The 14,828-nt window shown below is 33.5% G+C and overlaps 1 protein-coding gene across 1 annotated transcript in view; it reads right to left on the reverse strand.

Annotated features, from left to right (window-relative positions):
* The window catches only part of Cip4 (formin-binding protein 1-like Cip4), a 41,048-nt gene that overhangs the window by 15,249 nt on the left and 10,971 nt on the right, over positions 1 to 14,828 (reverse strand). The gene's annotated exons all lie outside the window — the stretch shown is intronic.

Below are 14,828 nucleotides of genomic sequence, written 5' to 3' on the forward strand. Positions count from 1 at the left end.
ACTACTCGCAATACTTATTAAAATATACGCGACTTATTTAGAAAAGAATATTGAATAGTACATATGAATGCAACTTTATATTAATAAAGTATTTTTTAAGTTTTACAATGTTTTAAATACATTTTAATATTCCATGTATATTCATTAATTGACTTGTATAAATATGATAAACATTGAATATGATAAAAATTTGAAATACGATAGGTAAGTCAATAAGTAAGTTTAATTTTGTTCTCAAAAATGGATGTATAGTAACGTTACTTATTGACTTAGTCACTCTTTTAAGACATAAAGATGTATAAAAAAAGAGATCGCAGATTTAAAGACCGTTAACAAAATGAGATTTAGTAGGTATATTCTGTATCACGCTTTTATAGAGAACGATTAAAAAAAAAGACGTAGTCGTTTGAATAAATACGCATACAAAAAAATTCTAATAAGACTTATTCTTAAAAAAAAACTTATCCTTTTTTTTTCTTTTGAATTTCTTGAAACATATCTAAATTGTCGATTTCGCCGCCAAGAGAGTGAAGACTTTTCGCCGTCGAACGAACAATCCGACCGTATCTATCGCGGTCGACGACTGAGAAAAACCTCTTGGCACACATACGCCCCTCGTTTCCTCCTCCTCCTCCACCTCCACCTCTTCCACGGGACAATGAGGAATTTCGCAAGCAACATGCACCGAAAGATTTCTGAACGTCGTTTAGCGGCTCGGCACGAAAAGTGAAACTGGACGTATTAACATTCAGTTATCCGAAGAAAAGTATACAAACAAAAGTTAGTATCCGTAGTCGCAACTTTGACGACATATTAAAATTAGCATCGTACACACTGATCCTCTGTATATTCAAAGGGTAATGACCTTTCACCCTTATGCTTGTAAATCAGACCTGTGTTGCAATTTTCCCACCATCAACTCTTCATCTTTCCACGTCTTATTAATGATTAGATTATAAATTTCATAAATGAAATAAGAAATCACACTAATAACAAACATATTAACTTAAATAAATAGCTCTTTACGTAAAATAATTCTGCAATCGTTTTTTTGTCGTTTTCCTTGATCTCATTGTTGCAGTCTCCAATTACGGGACAGAATTGCATCATGACATTGTGGTTCAATAACACTACAGAATTTTTCTCTTCATTATAAAAAAAAAACACGTTTTGCTTCACGTCTATTAAGCTGGACCCCCCCACCCCCCCAACCCCCCCCCCATCATTGAAAATTAGGTTCAGAATAGGTAAAAAATTTGGTGCTTTTTAGGTGCTAATTTAATACTCTATTCCGAACTTGATTTTTGATGGTGGAGGTCCAGCTTAATAGACGTTTTTGCTTCCACATTCTATGAGAATTTAGAAAGTTGGATAATCGATGAAACATGATACTGGTCGAGATCTCTTCGGTCTCTCACCTACTACTTCGGGAGGAATGCGAGCTTTTATCGTTCAAGGACGATCCTATTTGTCGACATTTATGCCACGGCGCTGACTTAAGGATAAATCAGGTCGCCGTTGCAGTGACAGAGAGAGAGGGGGAGGGGAGAGGGAGAGGGAGAGAGAGAGAGAGAAATGAAAGATCCACGGTCCACACTGCTAGCTGGCATTCGATACGTGTTACTTTCATTTCCATCGAGTAACCATTCAAGGGCCACGCGACTTCTTAAGGCCATACGTGATGCCCGCGTCCTTCTTAGTCTTCTTTTGCGACGTCTCACCTTGCCACGCTACAGTGCAAACAAAAAAAAAGATACAAGATCTCGACTGGAACATTGGAGTCACGTGTGCACGATTTGCGGTCCGGTTAGCCGAACGACGCGGAATGAAAGAAGGAAGTCGCGCAAGATTTTTCTTCAGTCAATCATGAATAACTTAATAAATAAATAAAATTAACTCTCTATATATAAGTGAGACAATAATCTTCAATCTATCCTAACTGCGACCCATAAACACATTAAACATCAGCTCGAGCAATTAAAATCAATCGGAAGAAATTTTAAAGCCTTTTACCATTTTCTTTACTTCTTAAATTTAAAACTCATGAAGAAGCATCAAATTCCTGAGAGTATCTTTGATTCTGTACATTTCGTAGGCTTTAAATCGATGAAGACTTGTTAGATCATGTACGGTGTTAAGGAAGGTAGAGAATTTTGTTTAGACCGCGCAAAATCTGTAATTCCGGTAATATTGACGCTTCTGTGTTATACAAGTTATTATTCGTAGTTATACAAGTTCTGTTCTGTTCATGACGGATACATGTCATGTTTTTTTCTTTACGCAAAATCGTCGCTGTAATACTCGTGGGTGAATAAATCCCTTTGAACCTTTAAGTTCATGTTATCGTTAACATACAGCATTAGCTTATCAAATTTTTACACTCGTATATGGAAAGGAACGATTTTACTGAAATACCTACCTAAACATTTAATTAGATAAACTTAAAGACATAGATGAAAATTTTTGTTTGGATCATCAAAATGATTACACGGAAAGAATGGTTTTGCTGAAGTATTAGAAATTTATATTTTGTTGAAAATAATTTTGTTGAACCATCAAAATAATCATGTAGAACGCTGATTGCTAGAATATCAAAATTTTTTTTGCGACATTGTTCATCGTGCTTGAGATTCTTACATAATTACTTTAATGGTACTACAACAAAATTCGTATAGTGATTATTTAGTTCAAGTATTTACACATTTAGGTTAAATATATGTGAGTCATGTCAACAAAATCTAATTTCAAACATGTTATTTGAATTAATAAATATTTGCTTTACAGCCTGTGACCGCATTTAGTTAAATCAACTAAATATTTTTTTTTAATCAGTAACTTCTTTTTCTCAGTGTAGTCTGAAAATAAAACGAGCGCGCATTGAAGAATAAAAATGGAGCAAGCAAGATTTAGACGATTCCACGGTCGCTATCGCGGACCAAGTGTTAAACTGTAAATTTAATTTGCGATTTTCACAGCGATTTTCTTCCATTCGTTCAAGGTTTACGACTTGCGCGCGGTGAACTCCGAGTCGCAATCGCGCACGGACGAAGTCATTCGTGCGTCTCTACGTCTCGGATCGGAACAACTTTCTCATTGTGATAACTGTATAACGCAGCTCGTAGCTCGGCAAGTAATTTGCAATGAAATAACGGAGAACTGGTAGCGCAGGTGATAGTTGCGTATATATACCGCGGCTTTCGAACACACGTGGAACGGCGTGCGTGGAACGACAGCGGCGACGGGCAATCACCGATCCGGTCGTTCTTTTCTATTCTCGAGATACGCGTCAGGTATCTCAACGTTTGATTATTAGATTCCGTTTTTCCTTCATACCGGATATCGCGAATGCCGATAACGTTGATTGCGAGGCACGATCGCGTATCGCATATTTGAGGTAATGCAAACTTGGGTCTATTCAGCTTACTTGTACACAGCCTGAATCACACTAGAAACAGAACGTTTTCCTATAATGTTCACAGATATGGAAAAAAACCGAAAAACACAATTTTTCTCGATGGTTCTAAACGTTATTTAATAAAACGCTTTAACATTTATATAAATTAAATAAAAATAATTTTCATTTCTCAAAGATTTCTCTCTGTTTTAGATTATTGAATTCAAGATTCAAGTTTCGAAACGATATTATGATATATTGAATTTATCTTGATGTTTATGCAATATACAAAACACGAACGACGTATTCATATATTAAGTATGTATATAATATTTTATTTCAAAAAACATTAATGAACTCAATAATTCAGAGAAAATTAATTTCGAAAAAATTGTTGATTACGGTTGTCTTTAGAAGTTCTTAAGATAAAAATATCGATTAGGGGACCAAGCTCCAATGACCTTGACCTTGACATATATTATCAAGGTCATGACACTGAGTGATCTACAACAAGTTTTAGCCATCGCTCGTCCTTTGTTAAAAAGTTATTAACAAAAAAGTTTGAAAAAATAATGTCTTATTTCGGCTTTGTAAATTTGGCACCCGACTTGCAGCAATATTTTTTTGTTTTTTTTTTCTAAAATTAGTAATCTAGAATAGTTTCTGATATTATATATAGCCGAAATAAGATGTTATTTTTTTCAAAATTTTTTTATTAATAATTTTTGAACGAAAGACGAGCGACGGCTAAAACTTGTTGGAGGTCACTCAGGGTCATGAACTTGATAATATATGTTAAGATTGGTCATTGAAGCTTGGTCTCTTAATCGATATTTTCACCGATCCCTTAAATATTTGTACGATTAAAAAGTAAAAAGATTATTTTGAACCGCCTTCAGCATTGAAATTTGAGATCATCGGTATTATAACAATTTCAACCCTTGGTATAAAAAGAATCCATGTTTAGATAGTATCAACCAAGTGTATCAACAACGCTTGTAATTCATTGGATGACGTCACCGTTTCTGTACTGAATCGAACATGCGGTTTAATGGCGAAATTAAATTATATTCCATTATGCCGAATCGATTCCTCCCCCGCAGGGGTGAGTGCTAACCAATCCTGCGTTTCGTCCATGTAGCAGGTCGATACACGGGAAACGCATTGACAAGCTATGACTCATCGCGGTGTAAGCTTGTCCAAAAAAGTGCGCTGGCAGAAAACCAAATGATCGACTGGACAATGACAGAATCAAGTTATCGCAATGACGATAAAAAACTTTTTAACATTTTTTCGATTTTAGTACAAGGACCACTGCACTACCTCCTAATTTTGCATCTACTTTAATCCTATAAAAGGATTTTTTATTTCGTTCAGTCAATTCGAAGATTTTTATACGACTGTAATGTGATAATTTGGTACTCCAGCATCCTCTTAAGTCAAGATGGCTTGACTGAAATTGTAGGAATTGTAGAGGCAGGTATGATGGAACAGAGAACATTTTTTTATGAAAACGATCAATAAGAAAAGCGTGCTCTCCGGAGCAAATAAAAAAGTATATTACAAAAATAGTTTAAAAACTAAGAGTCACGGGGCAAACCTACCATAGCATGGGTTCGAGCAAGTGTGTATTATGAGTCACGGAATAACGCTGGGGGTAGCTCCCACACTCTCCACCCTATTGATCCCACATTTCTGTATACTCACGCGACTCAAGAGAGTCGAATGAGAAAATAAAACGAACAAGATAGACAAGAGTTAGAACAAGTGAAAAAGAAAAAAGATGAAGCAAGAAAGAAAGGAAAGAGGAAATACAGAAGCAAAGAAAGTGCAGTAAAGTATTGTAAAAAAAATGTTTAACGCTTATTTGCGGATATTGAAATAAATGTTTCTCTTTAACAAAAAAATTCTAGATTTTAATTTGTTCAATTATTTAATTCTTAAATATAAAAAAATCAGATACTTGAAGTGTAATTAATTGTTTTTTTTTCCAGAAATGTGATCAATAACTAAAACATTTTTCTCTAAATTGATATCTAGTTATAAAATTAAATTTTTATATGATTATTTTTATTTTTATTTTGTTTGTCTATCTCATGTTTGATCTTTATATGTCACAATATAAACCACCTCAAATTATTGGCTTTCGAAAGTTTTATTAAAAAATGCTTTTATACAAAGTTCTTTTTCAATAAAGTGTTATTAGATATTCGATGTGTTAAAAAAATTTAGTAAATATTGTGACCCAATTTTTGTTGCGATTTCATAGTATAAAAAAGTTGAGGCCATAAAATCGATTTCAAAGAATATTATAAAACACCTTTAAAGGCAAAATATAAAATATCAGAGTTTAATAAAAAGATTTTCTACATATAAAAATATACATTTTTTTAAATTATTTTTACACATCTCTCTCAGCATATTAATCAATATTTTACTTTTACAGAACATTATAGTTTCACAAAAGGATAAAAAATATATATATACAGGGTGTCTCACAACTAGCGCATTTCCTCTTAAAGACATATTCTTAAGGTAATTTTGAGACGAAAATCCTAATACGAAAATGTCGAGCTACAATAATTTTTTTTAATTATAAGCTAACTTTAAATGCTTATAAGTCAAAAACCATTTTACTTTCATAGCCTCTATTATTATTTCTAGATTCTTTTGAATATTCTAAGACGAAAATCCTAATATGAAAATATCGAGGCTATAATAGTTTTTAAATTACAAACTATCTTTAACCAATTATAATTCAAAAACTATTGTAGCTTCGATATTTTTGTATTAGAATTTTTGTCTCAAAATTACTTCAAGAATACGTTCTTAAGAGAAAATGCGGTAGTTGTGAGACACTCTGTATACTATGATTCATATGCAACTAGAGAGAACGAAAAATATGGCAATAAAGAAAATGTCCGAAAACGTGACGCTGAAGAGGGTCAAATGTCATTATTGCGCTTTGCTATACATTCTAAAACTCATGGAATGCATTCACGGACTTCACCTCGTAAACGGGCACAATGCATCCAATGTTCGCGATAAAATGCGCAATGCAATATAGGCACAATCGTAGATCATGCACTTCGAACTCCCGCGATGGTCGACACGTGACGGGATTACTATTGAGGACACATGAAATTGAAATAGGTAATCGGAGTTTTCTTCGATACGATCAGAAATGATAACTCGAACAATACTGAATATAAGACAAGTTGATGCTTTTCAAAATTTCTTTTACACTACGCTAATTTCTCTATTCATAATCTTTACAAATTTTTTAGTGATTCTCTGAGAAATCTACATTACGAGAAATCTATAATAAGAAATCTGTAGTATATTAGGATATATGATACGATCCTAAAAATTGAATTACAAAAAATTGAATACAAGAGAATTCGTTTTGTTTTAATAGATAATTAAGGAATAAACATACAATGTATACTCGACGACAACTTAATTCAGACTACTCATTCATTGCTTGCTTCGAAAACAAAATAAAGTTATCAGGAGGGTAAGAGAAACCATTATGTATATATATACACTCTTTACTGACTCTCATATTATAAAGTTATCTACCACAAATCTATGTATACATAGAAATCTATACACAGAAATCTATAGATTTCCCTTTTGTCACCTCTAGTCAGAGCCTTTGTCCCTTTAGCCCACAATACCGGCTCTATAATATTTCGCTTCACACCAGAGAAGAGATAAGTTTACCCATTATTCTGTTAGCACATAAGCTTAAATGGTACGACAGGTCGTCTTGACCTGCGACAACATTCCTGGAAATTTGCAGACATCCCCGAACTACTTCGTCTCTTTTTTTCGACAGCGAACGTCTTCGTGACACGTTAACGCACTGAATTTTATATATACATATATATATACATAAAACATAGTATATACATATATATAATTCACTGAAGGATATAATTATATCTTTCGGTAAGTAAAAGAGTGACGTTACTCTATACCACCAACGTTCTCTTTCGATCTTTTCTTTTATTTTAAAAAATAACATTCAAATAGATTTAGGAATAAAGTTTCAACCAAATTCTAATTAGAGTCGCATCAACATTAATAACTTTGATCATGTTGTGAATTATCAATATTTTTCTGGCCTTTCATCTCATAAAATCAAAAGAATATTACACTTGGTTACACGTTTACTCACGCACTTGTCTTTCTGAATTATTCCTACACTATTACTGTCATATTTTGCGACATCACGCATAATTGTACGGACACATAAGAACTCTTATCTAAAAAATATTCAAAGGTCGAAGAGGCAGCCGGCATGCGCCGTGTTTTTCGCACATTCATGAGCACGAACAGATCCTTGCTCTTGAGCTTTTAATAGACACCGTAAAGCCTGCAACATATGCGCACGGCGAGCTTGATCACAAACGTTAATCTCACTCTTGACGTTAATTAATTTGTTGTGGCTACTTGACTATCACGAGCGATATTACAAATTTAGAACTTACACGAACTGCTAATTAATCGGTGCGTCGTTACAATTATTTATCAAATGATATAACACAATGATTTGTACAATTTGCATAATCTAATTTTGCAGCCGGCTATATTTTTACGGACTGTATAAAATAAATACTTATAAATAGCGTAAAAAACAAAATAATTTTAAGTTAAGATGCAGCAAAATCACGTAATATATTATAAATAAATTACTCAATTATTAATAATAAAAGAAACAATTTGTTCATTTACTTTACTAAATTAATATCAATGTTGAAACGTCTTAACAAGCCTCAATTATGCATGGACGTCTTGAGATATAGGATAAGATTCTTTTAAGAGATATTCTTAAATTTTTAAAACCTATCGATACGCGAGAAGAATGAATCTCAGCGGGATCTCATCGATGCATTCATCTGCGCACAAGATGTAATATCGACATGCATAATGAATGACACGTAAAACGTAGTATATTTATAGGCATTGAATATGCTGAAGTAACAATACAACATAAATGATTGTGATAAGTTGTATTGTCATCATCGATTTCGCAATTGCCTCGCGTTATACTTATCTAATCTGCGATTTATCTCGAGATTCTTATCTCTCTCTTCTAATTGGCCATTGTTTTTTCTTAGAACAAATATAATTATTGGATTTCATTGAACATCGCATTGGAAAATATTTACAGAACGTCATGATGTAAAAAGCTATGATTATATTAATACAGTAAATGATTAAATTATTTGATAATTTATAATAATGTATAATTATTAAATTATTATTTTAATTATTCTATATTCATTTTCTTTCTTTCTCTTTTTCTCTCTCTATCTCTGCCGTAGCACACAGAAAAATGTAAGGCAATAAGACGTAAAGCAATTAGCAAATCAACATTTTGGATTTACTACTCCTTACTGTAATTTACCGATTCGTTTACTGCGCTTACCTGTTACTGTCTCACATTTTATATGCCGTGCCTTTTATTCTGAATGAAATAGTTGAAGAAACTGTGCACTGGAGAAAGAGTCTGATTGTACAAATTGGAATTTTGGTAAAATGGACAAATCATAATTTTCTGATTGAATCTATTATAGTTGAGATAACCCGAATTCTTGATGTGATCAAAATCTTCTGATTCGTTTATTTTCAAGAAATTGTTCTCAGTGTAATAGCTCATTTATTCATCGCTCATGTTAAGGCTGTAGCATACAAAAAAAGCTTAAACAATAAGACATAAGCAGCAAGCAAATCGACATCTTGGATTTGCTACTACTTAAGTTATTGCTTTACGTTCTCTATTGCGATTGGCCGATTCGTTTACTGTTTATACCTTATTGTCTTTCGTTTTTTTATGTGCCATAGTCTTTAAACGCAAAAGTCATGACATTTCGAAAAAAAAATGATAGACGTTTATGCGTTGGCATTTCAATTATTTGCTATGTGTCACGAGATACGACCGTTCTAGTTCGATAAAGACACTACGAATGCGAACAATCGCACCTCGTATCTCGGTTGCTGAAAAAAAAAAATAAAAATGATAAAGAGAAACAGCGAAGGCTCGCACAGTCGTTGACCACGACACGCCGGAATGATGAACGCCTCGCCGATTCTACCTTAATTAATTCGTACCGCATGTTTATGCGTGCGAGACGAGACGGAGGCGCGTACGTGCGTCTCGCTCGCGACGTGTACGACACGTGCACGTGTCGTCGACGATCTCATTACCGTACTTTCGTAAAACTTATGAAGAAACCTCGACAATTTTCATTCTAAACTGTCTCATGTCCGCTAAGCTCTAATGAGACTCGTTGACAGCAATGATAATTTCTTGGTGAGGTCGCAACTAAAGGCAAGTGACCTTTTGTGGAACTGAGCTTTGAAGAAACGAAATCTTATTTCGCGTTTAATAATTTCAGTACACTCTTAAGATTTTTTCATCGGAACTGTAATTCGGTTACAAAGAAAATATTTGTTCTACTGAATTTTTTAGAATTTCTCTCTCTCTCTCTTTCTTTCCGTTTTTAGCTGACGACAATCTCGTCGGGAAATAATAGTAAGTGATTCTTAATTTTTAATTGAACTTCAAGAAGTCGCTATCGCCGTCGCCGCCGGCTCGACGATATTACTTTCAGCTTATCACGACTCAATACGATCGCACGCGTGACTCATTCATATTTTTCGTGAATGCATTTTTAATCTCCAGCCAGTATGAATCACAATGTGAACATTCGGCTCGTTCATTGCCGCTCGGAAAATGATGAGATTGAATGAGACTGTCTGGAAAGGGGACACGTCGAGGAGAAACAATCTAGACCTCGATATCAGCGGAGGATGCAGTGGTGATAAGAAATGCGCGTGGGTCTCCCTCGGCGTCGCGCACAGCGCTTTATTCCTGCCGGAAAATAATGATTCAATATTCATCTTTGAACATAAATCAAACTCGTAAGCTTTTATGTATGGGATAATCCTAGATAATATTAGCTCTACTAGTGGTTGTTTTTAACGTAATTGTTCGCGTAGGGTGTTTCTGACACTTCGACATTATGTCTCAATTTTCATTGTTCTCTTTGATAATTTACAATTAAACAAAAATTGATAATATTTTATGTATCCTTTAGATAAAGATAAATGTAAAATTTCTTTTTAAATTGTGAAACAATTTGTGCTAAATATAACATGTATAAATAGCATTCATACATTTTATAAGGTTGAAATATTCTGGACACTCCTACGCGAGTAATGAAAGGTTAAAAACTCGCAAGAGCGTAAAATGTATAGAAAAATATCTTTATAAGGTAAAAAAATTGTTCTTATACGATACTGATGTAGTACAAGTAATTTACGTACTGAACAATGACAACATCGTTGCATACATGATTACTCGGTAGATCGTGCACACAAGGCAAGAAAATTAGCATACTCTACCCCTTACGTAAGATTGTCTAGGTATATAAACAGTGAAAAAAAAAAGACCGAATGGCCGCCGCGAAAGGAATTGAATCTTTCAAAGCCTCTCATATAATTACAGTACGAAGGCTACGCGAAGAACTTATTTCTCATATTTTTATACTAGTTCCATTCATATATTTCATATACAACTTTCTTTCTCGAGGGGCGCATTTTTATAAATACAAATGTACGCAGTCGTGAGTAAAGATTCACGTTTGTTAAATTAATTTTATTCGTGAGCACACAGTAAAAAAACATTTTGTTACGTTAAAACCAATCTTTGTGAAAATTTTTATGTTGAATTTTTAACGCACACGAGTCAAAGTATTAATTTAACATAATGTGTTATTTGAACATTTTGTGTTAAGCTGATATTCAATATTTCTTAGTGTTAAAATAACACAATTTATGAGTAAGTGAATAATTAACATACAAATAACCTTTTAAAATCTTGTAAATTCTCTAAAGTAAATAAGTAAAATGTATTAATTTAACATATAAATGTTAATTTTACTGTAGAAATATGCTTCACAACTTGCACATCGTCATAAATTGTTATATTTTTTATATTAATTCTTTACACATTAATAAAACAAATACGTCATACTTTTATTTTAACAAAATATGTATTATTTGTTTCATTAATACTGTTATTGAACTAATTAGCAAGATTATTTTCAATTAGACTACTACTGGCTAATGCTGTTGCGACATCATTCTTTTACGTGTAGTTTTGAGACAATCGAGCAATCCGTCTTGTTAAGCAAGAGAAGCAAAAATTTAAACTTATTAAGTTATAAAATCTCAAATTCATATCCGTATCTCTTGATTTTTACAGCACGCCGGCATCCATGCGTGTGCGTGCGCGAGTGTGTGGAACAATCTTTTCAATCCGCGAGATCTGCCGCGACCTTAATCAACGCGAACACGTTCTGTCTCGCTCTCATTGTACGTTTCACTCTCGTACGCGAGTAAGTACGCAGCCGTGAGTAAGTACGCGCTCTCGAGAGTTCGGGTATTTATAGAGATTCGTCGCGACGCGTGGGTGGGGCAGGTTCTTTCCCTTTGCAGTTCGCGGCCACGCGGCCACGCACGCTGCTGCCCGAAGAAAAGGCGAGACAGACGTCTACAGGGTGTCACGCACAAACGTGGAATTCGTTACATTCACAGCGAGGGGTAACCGACGTTACCCGCTGATCAAAATTGTGTACACCAATGCCCATTAATTCCCTGATAATGCACAATAATGCCCTAATAGTGCATAATCTCATACCACTTTTCATAACATATAATATGCAATTCTTTTAAATAATGTTCAGTAACGCCCCAAATCTGTACCCCGCAAATGCCCTCACCGGTTTACCCTCTCAGTGTGTTCAAAGTGTTCAGTAGCGTACATTGGGCAATCACTAGTTTCCTCTTTTAGCGTATGCTCATTATAATATCAAGATCGTTATACATTATCTGCTGACCGAAATTGTCACACCGTGTTGCGATTAAACTTGCTCGTACGATATATTTGCCAAGAAAAATAAATTCATGATAAATACATATTTGACTACACATACTTTATAAGTGCTACTAAAAAAGACAAATATCACGCGTTGCAAGGCGTTATGAGAGCCTTGTCACGAGAATAAATGATCGCTGCATGTCTCGTTTCAAGATCTGAAGACACGGTGGTGTCTCGGTGCTAAGCCAAGCGCAGCGACACTACCGTGCTTCCTTTATACGCGAGCCGGCGAGTTGCGGGGGATTGAGATTATCGGATCTCAATAACGACTGATCAAGTTCTATGTACGCTCAATCGATACCCTGGTAGAAATTTAATGCAGTTTACGATTAATTATTGGGCAGTTGTACTGACTTTTAGTCTAGTAATTGAACAGCAAAACTGTTCAGAATACCAATCACGATGTAACGCTTTTTTCGCAGTTACTACACAATAAAGAAGTGCAAAATCCGAATACAGTTACTAAATAGTAAGAGAACAATAAATAGATAAAAAACTATAATATAAATTATAAACCATCACATTTATCATCCCTTTTTTTTATTCCCATAACAAACTCATTTCTCTCAGTAATGGAATTGAACAATTTAACTCAAGAAAATGTATTAAATTTGACTCAAATTTAGTTTATTATTTACTAAATATGTTAATATGAATGAATTTTAAACCACAGAAATGGATTTATTTACATATTTTGATACAGATGGAAGTTAAAAATAACAAAACAATAATTAACTCAAACGATTGAATTGCCATTTCTTCTTTGATATCTAACAGTGTAGATACCTCAGCATTTACACAATCGTGGAAACCATTCTCACAATTTTCGTACTCTGTAAAATTCCGCGAACAACCGAGATGTGGAGCGTGTAATCATGCAAACATCTTCGGTCAACCGTACAAGATAATAGTCACCAGTTGTCCATGAAACGTGGGAACTGTGAACTGTTTTAATTTTGGACTGAAATAATCCGTGACGCGTATAGAAACTGGGAGCTACCAACAGATTTTTCATACATCAGTGGATTATTCTCTCAATTCAATAAATTTATAAAATAAAATTTACAAAATAAAATCTTCCCTTCGATCGTTTGAACATTCATAAAAAAAAGTAGAAGTTGTCCTACACGCTTTAATTAAATTTGATCTAAATTATTTATTTGAGTTAAATAAAATTTTCGTTTTTATTTGATATAAATATTTCAGTTAAATTGATTTAAAACTAAAGAGGAATTAAACTAAATTAATGTATATATTTTATTAAAATAAATAAATGGAATTTATTTTAGCAAATAAAGAGAAATTAAATATGTCAAAATTACAGTAATAAAATTAATAAAATGTCTTCATTCGACAAAAATCATAAAATATCGATATTGTGATGTACACGATGTTTCAGACTTAACGAACCATTTGCTAAGACAGATTTCTGAAGGCTTTTTGAGACGAAAGTTCTAATACCAAAATGTCGAGACTATAACAAGTTTTCGAATTATATAAGTTAGCGAATCATGTCGCTTAAAGTATAAATATAAATATCATATATAGAAAAATATAAGATATAAAAGTATATAAAAATATAAGATATAAACATCATATATATTAAAATATAAGATATAAAAGATAAAATTATTGCAAATCTCTCTCTCTCACATTATCAGGATGATTTCCTCGGATTTCGAGCGAAAGTAATGCAATGCCGGGAAAAGCAAATAATAACGGTGTTGACTGGAATTCGCCAAACCGGACGAACCCGTTTAGATGGTAGTGTCACGCTAGGACCTGATCACCCCGGTTAACCCTTTTGCCACGACGCGATTCAATCGAAAAACGCTTGAATCGTACATAATAAATTACTACAAATGCACATAGACGTTGCCCGTTAATTAAATGTCGAAATATACGCTGCTTTTCAAAAATCAAAAGTCTTGTTGTAATTTATTCTCCTAAACTCAACGTTATAATCGATAATTAAAAGGCGGAATATATTATATTTCAAAATTAATTGAAGAAACGTAATTGATTATTTTACAAGTCGGTATGTCGATAATTAATTCTTGATTGAGATAATTCAATTTCTCTATCAAATATTATCTAATGTATATTTCTCTTGAATGATCTATCTCATTTTGTCATATTAAAACATACATTAGACATTTTCTGTGTGTATAAGGGAAATTGATTTAAAAAATACGTCGGAAATACAGCACTTTTAATTAAGAGCTACTTAATAATACTTAATAATAAGAGCAATAACCGGTCAAATAAATCCTAGAGCTGAAAACAGTTTTCGCTGCGCGATCATAATTATGCTATAAATAAGTCGTTACTGTTCGCCACTTCCTCATGCCTTTTCTTTACGGTAAATTTAAATCACGTCACGCGTTTCTATAAGAGTTTCCACTTGGTGCACTTTGTCATTAAAAAGAATTTATGACGGTACAGTTAGGAGCAATCAGCGGTTTCCTCTACAAGCTATGA

This window comes from Mycetomoellerius zeteki, unplaced genomic scaffold (assembly GCF_001594055.1).
Source record: "Mycetomoellerius zeteki isolate Tzet28-1 unplaced genomic scaffold, Tzet1.0 scaffold135, whole genome shotgun sequence".
Lineage (NCBI taxonomy): Eukaryota > Metazoa > Arthropoda > Insecta > Hymenoptera > Formicidae > Mycetomoellerius > Mycetomoellerius zeteki.